The following is a 16,149-nucleotide window of genomic DNA, read 5'->3' as shown; positions in this document are numbered from 1 at the left end:
CATGCTCCTGTATCCTATTCCATGGTTCCCTTCACTTAGCCAGTCCTTCTAGTTGTTTTGTGACTCATCTAAGACATTATTTATTTAGAAAACCTTCAAGCATGTTTCCAGATAGCCACCTCTGTGTGCCTGTGGCGCCCATATTTCTATTACAAAAAAAAATCATGTTAGAATGAAATGTTGGGTTTTTATGGGAACCTCTACTTTTTACTTGTAAAAATCACCGAGTTCATGAACAGTATCTTCCATGTATGTATTCCCAGGGATCAGCCATAGTAGTAACTCAATGAATGTTTTCCTACCAAATACATTAGTTAATAAGTTGATTTGATGTTATTTAATTTTGAAGATAAAGAAATCAGACTCAAAATGATTAGATAATTTTGTGAATGTTTGACATTCTAATCCAGTACCTTTTCACTTTTCCCTGTGCATATTTTTTTTTTTTTGGACCCAGACAGTAGGATTCTAATTTCCAAGGTTTTTAGCTCCCAGAATTTCCTTTATTTAACCTCATCTTAGATGAACATAGATAAATGACCAGAATCAAGTTTCACTACAACTTTCTTTCACCTTTTCTTACTTTGTGCATAAATTCTAATACTACTTTGTGGAGTAAAAGTAGGAAGAATGATAAGAGTCTTGCATAATTTGTTGATGGAATAGCAAGCATACTTGAGAACAGCCTTGGTTTTTAACATATTTCAAATCTCCATGAATCAGGAGGCATTTGCACTTGCATGAGTGAAAATGTCAGGAAATGATTTTGAAAGGCCCTGTTTGAGGGTGAGATGTTTCTGCATCTGAAATCCATTTTACTGAGCAAACTACAGTAGTCATAAAGGCTAAGAGGGTTTCATTTCCATAATTTCATCATTTTTCTCCAAGATGTACAGAAATCCAAGTTTATAAATTTGGACCTGCACAGCTCAGCAGGAAACACATTTTAAACAACAGCTCCAATTGGCCTGTCAAAGAAATTAACTGCTATGTATGACGAAGCTTCATTCAGACTCTGGGTCAGGTAACTCCAACAAGATCATGTATGTTGTACAGCAACATTGGTGTAAGCTCCCTTTGCTTTCTGGATTCCATTTCACTCATGGAATTTATTCAGTATAATCTTATTGAACATTTCTTATGTGTCAAAGAATTTTCTAGAAACTAGGTAAAAAGTATACAAGCATACAAAAGTCTCTACTTTCATGTGTCAATATTTTAGTAGAGGGAAGATGATAAATAAGTTATGAACAAACAAAGAATATTTGATCTTTGTAAACAGAGAAAAATAGAGCAAGAAATTGAAGTCGAAAGCCTTTGGAATGGGAGCAGGCAGAGTTATATTTTTAAATAAATGGAAAGTCTTCACTGAGATATTATTTGAACAAAGAACTAAGAAATGAGAGAGTGAAAGGTACATCCTATGAAATCCATGGGATCCAAATTGAACAAAATAAGTTTGTAGAGTACTTTCAAAATCTGAGTCTTAAAGCCATGGAAAGACAGGAATTGTCACCTATTGGGAGAGAGAAATGCTATGTGGCAACTAAATGCAGTGTGGCCACCTGAACTGATCCTAGGACAGAAAACGGCCTTAGTGGCTAAACTGGTGAAAACCAAATAAAGACTTTAGTTTAGCTATAATATTACACGAATTTTAATTTCTAAGATTTTATAATCATACTGGCTTATGTAAGATTAGTATTAATAGAAGCTAGGTGAAGAGTACATGGGGACCCTACTATTTTTGTAACTCTTCCATTAAGTCTATAATTACCTCACAATTAAAAGTAAAGCCTAGTGCAGGAACTATGGAAATACCTTTAATGAGAGGGAGTAGCATGTGCAGAGATATGTAGCATGTTTGAACAAAGGTCAAAAACACTGTATAGCTTGTGTCCGATCCATGTGAGAGATGGCAGGAGGTTGTGATGGGGAAGGAGGGAGCTGAAGTGTGTAGGGTTCTTTCAGACATTGTAAGCACTGTGACTTTCACTCTGAGTTACATAGATGATGTGAGAACAACTTGTCGAGCCAGTGAATGCTGTAATCGAACCAGGATTTTAGCAGAATCATTCTGGCTGCTGTGTGAGTGGCAGAAAATTAGGGGAGAAGTGACCAGGGCATAGCAGCAGAGATAAATTAGGAGTCAGATTCTGTCGATTTTCTCTGTTCAGTTCAAGGTGGAACAAGCCATTCCCAGAATGTGCAGATTTTCCCCAAATTTTATCCATCTATGCCTTGCTCAATTTCTCCCTCTGTACAGTGGGAGTGGGAACTTATTTAAATGAGCATTCTCCAGGCTTCTGGTTCTAAGGGAATAGGGCTCCAGTGTTCATAACACGCCTTTTATTCTCTAATAGATAAAATTAAAGTCACAGACTCTAAGGTAACTTGATGTGAACAGCTTCCTAGGAAACACTTAAGAGGCTACTGGGGCATAAGCAATATATACTGAAAGGAATAGAACAAATAACTTTGCTCTGATGTCTCATAGGGAGAAAGATTTGATTGTGATGTTTTCATAGTGCCCCCTCACGCTGCATCCCACAGGATCTCTGTGAGTTTACTCAATGTCCATCCATGGAGTGCACCACTAGGCTCTCCCCGAAAAAGATGGATAACTTGCTCAGGATCCATTTCAAACTCTGACTCCAACTGCTCTTTCCAGATGCCCTAGCAATGACTCTGTGCGGTGGTTGACCAGGCCTGGCCACGTCTGCTCACAGTGGGGCTCGTCCAAAATTCTCTTACTTCTCTGAGAGGTCTCCATTGTGCCAATTCAGCCTTAGATCTGCTTATGAAACCATCAGTCAATCCCTGCTCAGCTGCAGTTTCTTCTTCTCTTTCATTTTCCTGATATCACATATACGTGTTAGTCTGAGGACTTTGCTCTTTGATCCTGTCTCCTCCCTCTTCCATCTTTCACAACTGTACCCTCAATACACTTCATGCATCTCACTCTGGTTCAGGGTCTGCTTCCTGCAGGACCTAATTAACACACTCCACATACCTTTAAAATCAGTCCTTTTGCCTTGTTCCTCATCTGTATTTTTCAGTTTTCATGCTTAGCATATTACACAATTTCTGGCACATGTAGACCATAAATGTTCCTTTAGTAAACATCGTGGGTCTTAGTTCTATTTTTCCTAGGTGTTCTGTGTGGTAGGACAATTAATGTCCTCAGGGGAGAGCTTTCTCCTCCCCAGTGGAGCCCAAACCCAGCACCTCCACACCCCCACAAGCATGATCCACTTTGACAATAGGTTGAATCACCAAAAACAGTGTGGGTTTCTTTGAGGGAAGAAAATTGGTTGTAGAGGCACTACTGGCAGATTTGCCACAGGCCACTCTCTGCTAAGTCAGGTCAAGATAAAACAGAAACTTTACTACCAAGCCTTCTTGGTGGGGGTTGGCAAACTTTATCTAGAAAATCAAGATATTAAATAAATTGGACTTTGTGGGCCATATACAGTTTGTCATGCATTCTTCCTTGTTAACTTTTTATAAACCTTTCAAAATTCAAAATCCGTTTTTACTGGAGGGCCATACAGAAACAGATCTAGATGAGAGTCCTTTGTGATTTTATAAACTACTCTAGGTTAGTACAAAAATAAAGAAACATTTAATGTAAACTCACGGCTCTGTCTGCACCATTCCCTGAGCTGGCAGGCCTCTGGTTTCAAGTTTGTGACTCTTGTTCCCAGGATTTCCCTTCCTTACTGGTTTCCAACCTTGTTCCTTTGGGGCCTTAGGAAATACCTCAGTGGTTAATAAGGGAGGAAGCATATCAGAACCATACCACCAATCCTGAGAGCTGTTCTACAAATTTAATACGTGGGTTTCCACTCCATACAATATTTCCTCCTTGTCTTTCTCCCTTCTTTCTCTGCATGAACTTTTAAAATCAAGAGCTTAAACATCTTTATTTGAGACAGCAAATGCTATGTGAGAGAGGAGTCATTTCCAGAGTTGGCTGGCTGAGAGAAAGCCAAATGTAAGGCACCTGGGGAAACCCTGAAATCAGCCCACCTGGTTTTTAATTCAGCCCATTCTGCATTAGCAGGGGCAATGATGCACTGAGCTTCCCTGAGGCTGTTTTCTCAAACCCACTTAGGGATCATTACTCTTACCTCTGAGCCTCTACGTGGGGATTAAACAAGTCAGTGCCGCAAATGTGCTTTTCTGCATGCTGGGCTCATGGTTGGTACTTTTGTATCTTTTTACTGACCCATATGATTCCCAGACTACATGCCCTCCCCACTCACAATGATGACATTTGCATTTTGTTCTCCCAGATAAATCTAAAAACAAGCCAGGTGACCTGAAATCCCTCAAAGTCTCATCACTTACACCTGCTAGCCCACAGGGCCCATGTTCTTAGGATTTCAGACATTTGTCGGTATTTGCTGCTTTTGGAGAGGTCAAAGCAGAGGCTGAGCCTTTCGGCTTCGTTTCTCTTCTCTTGTGTGAGGAGTTCTTTGGGACAGACCCTACATGAATGTGGAAGTTCACAGGTAAGCATGAATAACACAGTTACGGCAGACACATTCATCCGTGAGAGCTGCTGCTGCTTTTGTGAAGTTTTGTCCATTGTATCAATCAGTGGGTCTCAGTTTTTTCTTGTCTGGTAAAAATGATAGGTCCTCCATTTTCTGCCTTTATTGTCTGAAAACTCTGAAGGCTACATGAGACTGACATCTTGAATGAGCTTGGGGCTTTGCTTGGAGAATGCAGCCTGTTTGGTTTCTATGTTAATCAAAGAAAAATATATTTGGTCACTTGAATCCACAAGTTCCACAGTCACAGATTCAGTGGCAAATTGAAAATGTTTGGGGGAAAAATTGTGTCTTTACTGACCATGCACAAATGTTGTTTGTCATTTCTGAAACCGTGTAGAATAGCTATTGTTTACACGGCATTTACGTTGAACTGGCATTATAAGTAACCTAGAATTTATTTGAAGTATATGAGGGGAGAACATAGGTTATAGGAAAATGCAGCACCATTTCATATAAGGAAGTAAAATATCTTCAGATTTTGCTATCTCAGGAGGTCCTAGAACCAACATCATCTGACTACCAAGGGATAATTGCATAGATAGCAGGCACATGAGAGCAAGTGGCTCCAAAGAGCATAAAAAGGTATATAGCAGGAGAGAAAAAAGATAGGACTATGTATAGCTTAACATTGTTAAGCAGTTTGTTACATGTATTTGAAAGGCACACAGGGAGTGGAGAGAGAGAGAGAATATGAATATGAATATATGAATATGAATGAGAGAGTATTCCTTCTGCTGGTTCACTCCCCAAGTGCTCACAATAGCTAGGGTGGGCCAGGCCAAATTCAAGGAGCCCTAAACTCACTCCAGGTCTCCTTCATCTAAGGGACCCAAGTGCCTGGTGCTTGGGTCATCACATGCTGCCCGCATGGTGGACATTAGCAGGAAGGTGAAATTGGAAGTAGAGCTGAGATTTGAACCAATGCACTCAAATATGAGATGTGTATCTGAAGCAGCATCTTAACTGTTTCATAAACTCCCATCACTAGCTTTACACTTTTTAATTTGGGGAAACTTTCAATTCAGTGAAAGAACACCTGCTGGCAGAGGGATATTGAAATGTCTGCCCCAGGCTGGAGCTGACATCCCAGGGTGTGTAGGAGTGTATAGTCACTGGATGTGCCAACTGAAAGGATTCCCGGTCATTGTGTTTCATTTTAGTCCTCATTGCTCCAAGAGGGGATAAATGAACCAGTGTTCTTAATTAAGGGACCAGTTCTCTGGCATCCAAACTTATACTATTTCTAAGAACATCCAAATGGCTGCGAGAGAACCCAACTGAATTAAGAACTTTGTTAGTTATTTGCTCAGCTCTTTATGGGCAGGGCAACAGCAGAGAGTGAGCATGTCATAGAGAGTGCACCCATGAAGGGTAGTCAGGGGCCAGTTTTGCTTCAGTCTTCTTCTCTTCTAGCCACGCATTTCCAATGTCCTCAGTTTACCACAGTGTATGAGGATACTTCAAATAGTTGTGGGAAGTTTAGTTAAATAAGGCTAATTAATTCCAAAAAGAAATGTGTGCATAGTTTTTTTTTCATAATGCAAATTTCCATGAATTTTTGAACTCCCCTCATATTTAAATACCCTGAAAGTAGTTGCCCTGTTATTTAAAAACTTACAAGAATGTGGGTCAGTACTCACATGAATTACCAATGATGATATCTGAAGCTGTAGGTGTTTTAAGTGGAAGCCCCAGGTGACTAGAATTCTGTGAACTCCCTGAACACACTGGACCATTGGAACTTCCCTGCACAGTAAATGGACAGCATGATGTTCCAGCTACCCTTTGACCATGATTCTTTTCCAGCACATCATTGGCGATGTATGAGTACAACATGAGATAATTTTTGTGAAGTAACTCAGGACTGCACTCAACTAGCCACTTAATAATTGGTAGCTGTTACTCTATTATTCTCAAATTCATACATTGCCACAAGTTTTGACGTTTTTGCAGTATCTAGGAAACGAGGCCCCCATCCATGCAGAGGACCAAATGACTGCTGCCCAAAATAATCTAGAATGTCATGAGCAGAGAGTGTGTCAAGACTGAATAAATTTTGTATTTAAGATGTTTTTGCTAAATGTGCTAGTATTTTAGTGCCATTTAAATATGAACGTAACTGTTACGAAAAAGTTAAAAATGCAAAGTGCCAAAGTTTTAAAGCTACACAAATGTACACTCCTTGGGATGAACACTCTAATAAATCACTGGGGCATTTTCTTTGACAATTGTAGTAAAACAAGGTCAACAGACCCAAGTTGAGTTGCATGGTTTAGCTGAGACTGTTGGCTTTTAATTTGCCTCCTGCATCTTCTTGTCATTTGGAGCTCTTCCATAGGTTCTCTCTATTTATTTGAAAATAAAATCCCAAAACCCATTAGAACCTTCTATGCTTTATCAAAATATAATCCAAATTGAAAATAATTCTTTGCTCCAATCCTAATTAAAAGGAAAGAAAAACAAAGGCTGTAAGAATTCCTGTGTATAAAGCAGCCTTTCTTATTTAAATAGATGTTAACCAGTTTCCAACTGGCATTTTACTCTTTAACTTCTCACCACTCTTACAAAGAGCTCCAGTCTACGGGCTCCACGGCTCTATAGGCTAATCCTCTGCCTGTGGCAGCGGCACACTGGGTTCTAGTCCTGGTCAGGGCTCCAGATTCTGTCCCAGTTGCCCCTCTTCTAGGCCAGCTCTCTGCTGTGGCCTGGGAGTGCAGTGGAGGATGGCCCAAGTCCTTGGGCCCTGCACCCCATGGGAGACCAGGAGAAACACCTGGTTCCTGGCTTCAGATCAGCGCGGTTTGCTGGCCGCGGCGGCCATTGGAGGGTGAACCCTTGGAAAAGGAAGACCTTTCTCTCTCTGTCTCTCTCTCTCTCACTGTCTACTCTGCCTGTAAAAAAAAAAAAAAAAAAAAAAAAAAAGCTCTAGTCTAATTCTCAACAAAACCCACTGACTCCATCTTCGAAGTATATATTATATTACTGGTATACTTCTTTATATCTATTGTTCCCACCTTATTCTAAACCACCACTGAATGGCAGTGAGCTCTGATATTCCTGCCTACTGACATAGAAGAATGTATGCTAAATGAATATTTGTTAATGAGCTGAAGGGTTACAATATAAATGAAGAACACAACTGTACATTTACTACCAAAAGACCATAGAATTTATCATCACTGAGAAAAAGTCATAGAAGGCTAGACTTTTAATGGCAAGCTTTCATGGTACATTTGAGGTGAAATCCATTTTGAAGAATTTTGCTTATACATTATTTGGTTGATTTGTTTTTCAGAAACAGTTTTATTTTATTTTTGACTTAGATTAGGGGATGTTGATGGGTATCTGGGACAAGGTCTCTGGCAAATGAGAGGATGACAGTGTCTGGTGCTCACAGCTTGGAGAGCATGCTGGGACCCTCAGATTTTAGAGTGTTGGTGTGCTGATGCTGCCACTATGTCTAGTTTCCAGGAACAGTGAATGGGTCACACATTTACAACTCACATGACTGTGCAATCTTGGAACAAGCTTATGGGCTTGTTGCTGGAATTATCATCCCAGAGGTCCTTGGGAGGTAACCTTTGCACATCTTGATCTAGTTGTAGAAGCAAGGGTTGAAGGACGGCATTGGCCATTCACATTTTGAGGTACTGAAGTTTAAGACTTCAACACAGGAGTTTTTGGTGGGATGAGGAGGTACAATTTAGTCCACGGTATAGAGATTCCAAGGGTAAAGTAACTTGATCAGTCAGAACTGCTTAGCGGAGTTGCTGGCGTGCTGTAAATCTTAACGTTTTCATGCATTATCTTTTGCTGACTGGTGCAGATAGTTCTTCAGAAGAGGGAAGCACCAAATGCTAGGACCAAGACTGAACTTCTTAAAATACTAATTTAACCACCCAGCTTAAAGGGATTTGGGGCCCCATGTACCCTTAGAAGTAAGTCTGTAGAAATGTATGCAGAACTATACAGCTTTACAGTTAGAAACTTCAAACATTTCTCAGTTTTAGGAATGTGGTGATTCTTCCCACAGTGCCCATCCTCCCATCCACACTCCTACCCCCCTTCCTCTTCCCTCTCTTATTTCTACTCTTACCTTTTTTTTTTTTTTACTAAGATCTATTTTCACGTAACTTTATACAAACATGATTAACTCTGTTAAGAGTTCAATGAATAGTATGAGAAAAAAAAAAAACTGTCAACAGTCAAGACAAAGGCTGTTCAAAGTTATTACTTCTCAAATTGTCAGTTTCACTTCTCCAAATTGCCTTTTAGGTGCTCTGTTACACATTTCAGGGAGGACATACGGTATTTGTCCCTTTTGGACTGGCTTATTTCCCTAAATATGATGTTTTCCAGTTTTATCCATTTTGTTGTAAATGACTAGATTTTTTTAACCACTGTGTAGTATTCGGTGGTATACATATAATATGATTGTTTGGTAATCATAATAGAATTAAAAAGGAGTGTATGCTCCAACATGGAAAAGAGTCCATACAGCAGACTCATAGAATGACAGTGGCTTTAAATAGCATTTATAACCTCAGAATCAGCCCTTAAGGCATTCTGGTCTGGCTGAAAATTCCATGAGAGACTTGCAGCCATAGAAAGCCAAGACACTGTGGCAAAAATGTCCTGCATGAAGGACCTCTGTGAGTAAGACTCCAGTGGAAAGAAAGGGCCATCAAAGAAGGATGTACTTTTCTCTGAAGGGAGGAGAGAACTTTCACTTTGCTTATGGTCTTGCCTAAATACTGACAGTTTGCGGATTCAAAAGACTTTCATAGCCTAGGCAGCTCATGTCAAGAGCCCCAGGTGGGCAGGTGCCGCGGCTCAATGGGTTGATCCTCTGCCTGCGGTGCCGGCACACTGAGTTCTCGTCCCGGTCGGGGCGCTGGATTCTGTCCCGGTTGCCTCTCTTCCAGGCCAGCTCTCTGCTGTGGCCTGGGAGTGCAGTGGAGGATGGCCCACGTGCTTGGGCCCTGCACCCCATGGGAGACCAGGATAAGCACCTGGCTCCTGCGTTCGGATCAGCGCGCTGGCCGCGGCGGCCATTGGAGGGTGAACCAACGGCAAAGGAAGACCTTTCTCTCTGTCTCTCTCTCACTGTCCACTCTGCCTGTCAAAAAAAAAAATAATAATAATAATAAAAAAGAGCCCCGGGTGATCACTAATGTAATAAGTAAGAATGTTAATTGTTAAATGAAAAACAGAAATCACTGTGCACTAACTTCCCATGCAGGACCTCTGTCCTCAAAGCGTTGTATTACAAGAGTTAATAGTGAAACTTGTTCTTAAAGATTTACTATGTTGGGGCTGGCACCATGGCTCACTTGGTTAATCCTCCGCCGGTGGCACCGGCATCCCATATGGGTGCCGGATTCTAGTCCCGTCTGCTCCTCTTCCAGTCCAGCTCTCTGCTGTGGCAAGGAAGGGCAGTGGGAGATGGCCCAAATCCTTGGGCCCCTGCACTCTCATGGGAGACCAGGAAGAAGCACCTGGATCCTGGCTTCGGATCAGCGTAGCGCAAGCTGTAGCAGCCATTTGAGGAGTGAACCAACAGAAGGAAGAACTTTTTCTTTGTCTCTCTCTCACTGTCTATAACTCTACCTGTTTTTTTAAAAAAAAGATTTACTATGTTTTAATGTATTAAGTGAAGGATATTCTTAAGTCTCAAGTTTTAGTTATGTCTAAGTGCTCACAAAAGATGTATCATTCTTGGGTTCTTCTTTAAAGTTAATTAAGTTTGTCAAAAAAAAAAGTGCTTAAAAAAGGAAATTAATTTCAAGATCCAGTGATTTTGAACAGCTCTTGTCTAAACTGTTGAGGAACAGTTTTTTTTTTCCCCCATACAATTTGTTGAACTCTTTACTTAGTATAGAGTTAATCTTCTGTGTATAAAGTTAACTCAAAATACAGATCTTAGTTAAAAATAAGACTGGGAATAGGAGAGGAACAAGAAAGTGAGGCGGGAGTGTGGGTGTGAGGGTGGGTATGATGGGAAGAATCATTGTGTTCCTAACATTGTGTTTATAAATGCATGAAGTTTGTATTCCTTAAATAAAAGGTATCTTTGGGAAAAATAAATGAATAGATCTTAAAAAAAAAAAAAAAACTGAACTTCTTAACAATTGAGAACTGAGGAAGAAGTCTGAAAGGACCCAGCTACATGGTTAGTAGTCGGAGATACAACATTCCTATTTCTGGAAGCCAATCTCATTCTCTTAGAAACATCCTAGTTTCCTAGCTGGCTTATATGAAATATGAATGTGTTTCACAGACCCATTCACTTAATGCACAGAAAGAAATGCCCTTCAGTAAGAGTTGCACATAAATATAGGTCATGTTGCATCAAAAGTGCGGCTCACAGCTCAACAGGCCTCTGTTATGTCTCTGAAACTTCTCAAACTTCGAAGTAGCCAGAATAAAACATCTAACTAGTCAACTTTTGGCAAAGATTGATAGAATAAATACACATTGATGTCTCATAATTTGTTTGCAGTTAGTATTTAAGGAATGAAATCTAAAATTATTAATGATATTAGTGATAACAAACATGTAATCATTTTTAATAGTATCACAAAATGTTGGGCACTGTGGGTAGTGACTTATATCCATTATTTAATTCATTCATCCATTACATATCTATTGAGTAGTTCCTATGTGCCAGTCTCTGTCTTGGTTCTTGGAGAGACTACCATAAATAAGGCAAAACAAATTCATCCTGACAGGGAGGTTACGTGTTAGAGGGAAAATAAAAACAAAAAATTGAGAGAGCTAGGTTTAGAGAAAGGGATAGATAAGCAGTATGTTGTTGATAGAATGTATTATAGATGAAAGAGGAGAACAGTTGAGGGATGCTGCAATGTTATTGAGGTTAGGGCAGGGAACCTCACTAAGGAAATAACTTTGAGCAAAGACCTATAGCTGAGCTTATAACCTGTGGTGGTGACTTATAATAAAACATGCTAGAAAAAAGGATTATTCCAAGAATCTAAGACAGTAATTTGCCTAGTTGAGTCTTAACCATTACATACATGGTATCTGAAAGGAGATGAGAGATGTGAAAGTTACAGAAGACAGTATCAGAGGTAGTGAAAATGCAGCAACTGGGTAGGATGTTATCAGACCTGTAAGGACTTTTTATTTGTGGAAATGGAGAGCTAAATGAGGATTCTGAGCAGTGGAATGACAAGATCTGATTTATATTGTTAAAAATATCAGCTGACACTCAGACTCTAGAGGTGGTAGATAGGTTATTCAGACCCCACCTGCCTAAAGCTAAAATGGAGCTCTTAGTCACTCTGCTGAGCTACCTCCTCCACTTGCTTCCATTTTTACAACTCATATTGTTCTATGTGCATTGCAAAAATTAGGGATGGATAAGCAGCTTTTTTTCAGGTGTTCACATCAGCAACCTGCTCACTCAGATCTATCTTTATATCCTACCAAAAAGTTGTCAAGCTTGGTTCCTAGGAGCTCAGACTTACTCCTAGATTCATGCTGTAGCTGAGTGATCTTTTTATTCTGTAATTTAAGTAACAGCAACAAATAATTGAGGGGAAGAAAAGCATAAGGACACCATCCACCACCAACATCTGACAATTACTTTTTGAGAGAGATGAAATATTATTTCATCTTAATTTGTATAAATTTTATTTACCTATAAGACAGTGACCACTAGCAAGAATTAGATTAAAAAGTTGCCTAATTGACTTCTAATTTCACTGGCAAGTTCCGACCAGTCATTTCACTGGTTGCCTCTTCTCCCTAAGTTTTAATTGCTAAGGTGCCATAGGGCTCACTTCTTGGAATCCTCCTCACACAGTTTCATCCTGCACCAAAACTGTAAATATGCCTGATAAACCCCAAGTGTGTTTCTCATTCCCACCTAAGATACAGGGTCATCGATGTCATTTCTCTGATTACTTGACAATCTTGCATATTTAAGGAGCATCTTAAACATAACGTGTTGAAAGCTTCTCAATTTCTTTTCTCAAAATCTAGTATTTTTCTGGAGATCCCATGTCAGAGTTAGGTACCACCACACAGAATGTTCAATTATGTAGCAACTCCTTTCATTTGTAATTAATCCTTTAAAATATGTTCTGAAATGGACATGTATAGCTGTCCTTAGGAGACCTCATTCAAACCACTACCATCCTTAACTTTGACCTCTGCAATAGTTCTCTTAACTGCTTTTCTTCAAACTTTGATTCTTGCCTACAAAAGTGAATTTCCATTTAACAAACAGAGCCTTAAGGTAAAAATAAACCTGGAAGCAATAACAAAAAAAATACAAAGACTTATATGGATGAAAATGTAAAGTAATTGGAACTCATTGTTAATAAGAATGCCAAATGGTATGGACACTTTGGAAAAGAGTTGGGCAGTTCCTTCCAAGTTACATTAAATTATATATATATATATACACACACACACACACACACACACAACTTATTTATTTATTTATCTATCATAGGACCTAGTGATCCTACCTCTAGGTATTTATTAAGTGAAATGTAAGACTATGTTTATAGGAAAGCCAACATGTAGATTTCTTTAATAGGATGCTTTGTAATTGGTCAGAGCATAGGAAGAGCTGTTGAAAAACTGAGAAGTAAATTGTGGTACATCCATTCAACAAATAAAAGCTCAACTCAGCAATAAGGAAGAACACTCCAGTGACTCAGTCAACAGTATGGATAAAACTTAAATGTATTGTTCTAATTGAAAGAAGCCCGACTCAAAGGGAATGTACTATGTAATTCCATTCACATGATATTCTGAAAAGAAAAATTATAGTGACAGAAAACAGAGGGAGGTAAGGCAACAGTAGAGATGGGGCAATTCTTTGTGAGTGACTTAGTGAATGTGTATGTGTGGTAGAACTGCTGTATGTCTTGATTATGGTGATTATTACACAATTAGATGTATGTAAAATTTGGTAGAACTGTTCTTCTATTTATTTTTTTTTTAATTTTTTCTTTATTTGAGAGGTAAAGTTAGACAGTGAGAGGGAGAGACAGAGAGAAAGGTCTTCGATCTGTTGGTTCACTCCCCAAATGGCCACAATGGCTGGAGTTGAGCCAATCTATCTGAAGCCAGGAGCCAGGAGCTTCTTCCGGGTATCCCACTTGGGTACAGGTGCACAAGCACTTGAGCCATCTTTTACTGCTTTGCCAGGCCATTGCAAAGAGCTGGATCGGAAGAGGAACAGCCGGGGCTACAACCAGTGTTCATATGGGATGTCAGTGCCACAGGTAGAGGATTAACCTACTGTACCACACAGCACTGGCCACAGAATTTCAATTTTAAAAACAGTGAATTTTGTTGCACATAAACTGTATCTTAATGCAGACCCTGTCTAAAGTACACCATGACTTGACCTACTTCTGTTTAGTCTTAGACAAAAATCCAGAGTCCTTAAGTACATGCCTGGCTCCAGCCTGTTTTGATCTCATAATGTTGTTCTGAGAAAATGTGAAGTAAGTTCTTGCCTCAGGAAGTTTGTGTTGTTCCCTCCATTGGAAAACACTTTTCCTAGCTTTCCCATGGCTCACTTCTTATTGGACTCTGAAGCTAAGCAACATTACTTCCTAAACATTATTCATCACACTTCAAATGACTTTTTCCCAATTTTCTAATTAAATTCCTAGAATGTGAGTTCTTCTGAGGAAGAGACTTTATCTGGATCACTGTTTTTGCCCCAGCACATAGAATGTTGCCATGAAAAGAGGTGTCATTAACCTGAATTGTTGAATAAACTGATGACTGTTTGGATTCCCTCTTGATCCAGAATACTTGTCCAGATATCAAAAAAATTCCTACTGAATTGACTGCATTATGTTGTTGGCTTCCAATGGTGCTCACTCAGAATCAAACCAGGCATGAAACCTTTCCCTATTTACGATATTTGCACCAACTTGTTATTTAGGAATATAGAAAAATTATCTGGAAAGTCTCACAACTCATTCAGGGGAAGAGTAGCTGAGGATGTCAGTAGTTGAATACTGGCTCTGTGTCTATATTCCTATGTTATTTCCAGGAACATAAGAAAGGGAGGAGAACAAACATACTCCATGAGATTCTTCAGATGAATAATAAATTGGGCCTTTGCTACAAAAATGAAATGCTGATTCAGCTTTTCCCCTCATTCTTGTTTTGCCCTGATTCTGTAAATAGATGGTTCTGATTCAATCATTATTATGTAATTGAACTATTTATCATTAATAAAAATTGACATGTGCACTTGAGCCTACAGGAAAAGAGCTTAAGCATTGTGGAGATGTGTAAGAAACTTATCTAAACCTACATGTAGTGCATACAAAGCAGTTAGAACTTAATGTTGAATTTATAGCCTTGAGAAGAGCCAGAGCTTTTTTTAATTCCAGATTTCACAAATTCTAGACAAATTAAAAAATTCAAATTGGAAACTGCATATAATTAAAACTTGTATAGGAAAGGGTAGAGGGGAAGGGTGAGGAGTCCATAATTGGTAATTCATAGTTTTGGTGTATAAGTGATGCTACTAAATGAGCAATGATGCTAAAGACAAATTAAAGTCTTCCCTTTTACTCAGGACTATTAAATTACTTGGAAACTGCTTTATTCAGCAAGGGAGTAAAAGGAAACTTCAACTTATGTGAATTATCACAAGCATTGAATTAATAATGTAACCCCAGTTATTATATATTATTGAAGATTAAATCAACCATTGAACATCCTGCCCCCTACGTTCAATTTTGGAGGAGATAAAAGGGAGCGGGGTGATTGGCTGAACTCAGTTTTCTGAAAAAATTCCTAGCACACAGAGAATAAAAATAATCCTATAAATAGTCATAGAGGAGTATATTTCCAAAATCAGTGCTTAGCTAACACCAATTAACTGGCAAGACTTTAGATCTCCAGGCATTGCCTCCTGATCAAGGGGAGAAAGGAAGAAAGAACGACTTCATTTCTTTCTCATATTTATTCATTGCTGTAGCCAGGAATGTGTTCATTTCTAAATGGGGTTGTAGTATGGTTGATTAGTCTGTGCATGATACCAAACATCTGAACTAAACCTGGAAATTACAGCCAAAATATTCTTTATTTTCTATGAGAACTTGCTGATGAACATATCATTTCTTGATAATTAAGGGCAGTTTCAGATTCTGGCTGTTATACAGTGGGATGGAAGACATTAGACTTCTCACTCGTCTTACTTCACACTTCCATCATATTAGTGAAAGCAGCACATCTATGCCTCTAGGACCAGGTCAAATCCTCTCCTATCTCAAATCAACTTTTATTTCCTCTGTCTGTGCCTACTGTGAAATCTTTGGGTTGGTGATTTTTAAAAATTAATTTACTTATGTTATATATTAGTCCCTATGTTGATTGCATCATGGAATAATATATCATCTAACCTTCATACTCCATGAAGTGGTAATGGAGTGGTAATGTTTTCAGAACCCACGAAAAACAGTCAAGATTCAAATGTACTTCTGTGAAGTGCTCATATTCCCTTCCTATCATGGTTGTATTAAGCCAAAGCCCAAGTCAATTAATAAACTAATTAACCAGTGTTTAAGGAGCTCCAGGC

The 16,149-nt window shown here is 39.1% G+C and overlaps 1 long non-coding RNA gene across 9 annotated transcripts in view; it reads left to right on the top strand.

Moving 5' to 3' along the window:
- The first annotated feature begins 4,071 nt into the window (after window positions 1–4,071).
- LOC149126095 (uncharacterized) overlaps window positions 4,072–16,149 on the top strand; it is a 224,054-nt gene continuing 211,976 nt past the window's right edge. For 4 of the 9 annotated variants that reach the window (XR_016235352.1, XR_016235353.1, XR_016235351.1 and 1 more), the window contains exons 1-2: window positions 4,076–4,203; window positions 4,299–4,517. This is a non-coding gene — a long non-coding RNA (uncharacterized LOC149126095). Of the gene's footprint in view, window positions 4,204–4,298; window positions 4,518–16,149 lie in introns of all 9 variants that reach the window. The other 5 variants (XR_016235350.1, XR_016235348.1, XR_016235349.1 and 2 more) reach the window with 3 other exon arrangements.

Source organism: Oryctolagus cuniculus, chromosome 6, assembly GCF_051225735.1.
Source record: "Oryctolagus cuniculus isolate XC-2025 breed Fujian yellow rabbit chromosome 6, ASM5122573v1, whole genome shotgun sequence".
Classification (NCBI taxonomy): Eukaryota; Metazoa; Chordata; class Mammalia; order Lagomorpha; family Leporidae; genus Oryctolagus; species Oryctolagus cuniculus.
This window is presented reverse-complemented; position numbering and strand designations above follow the sequence as displayed.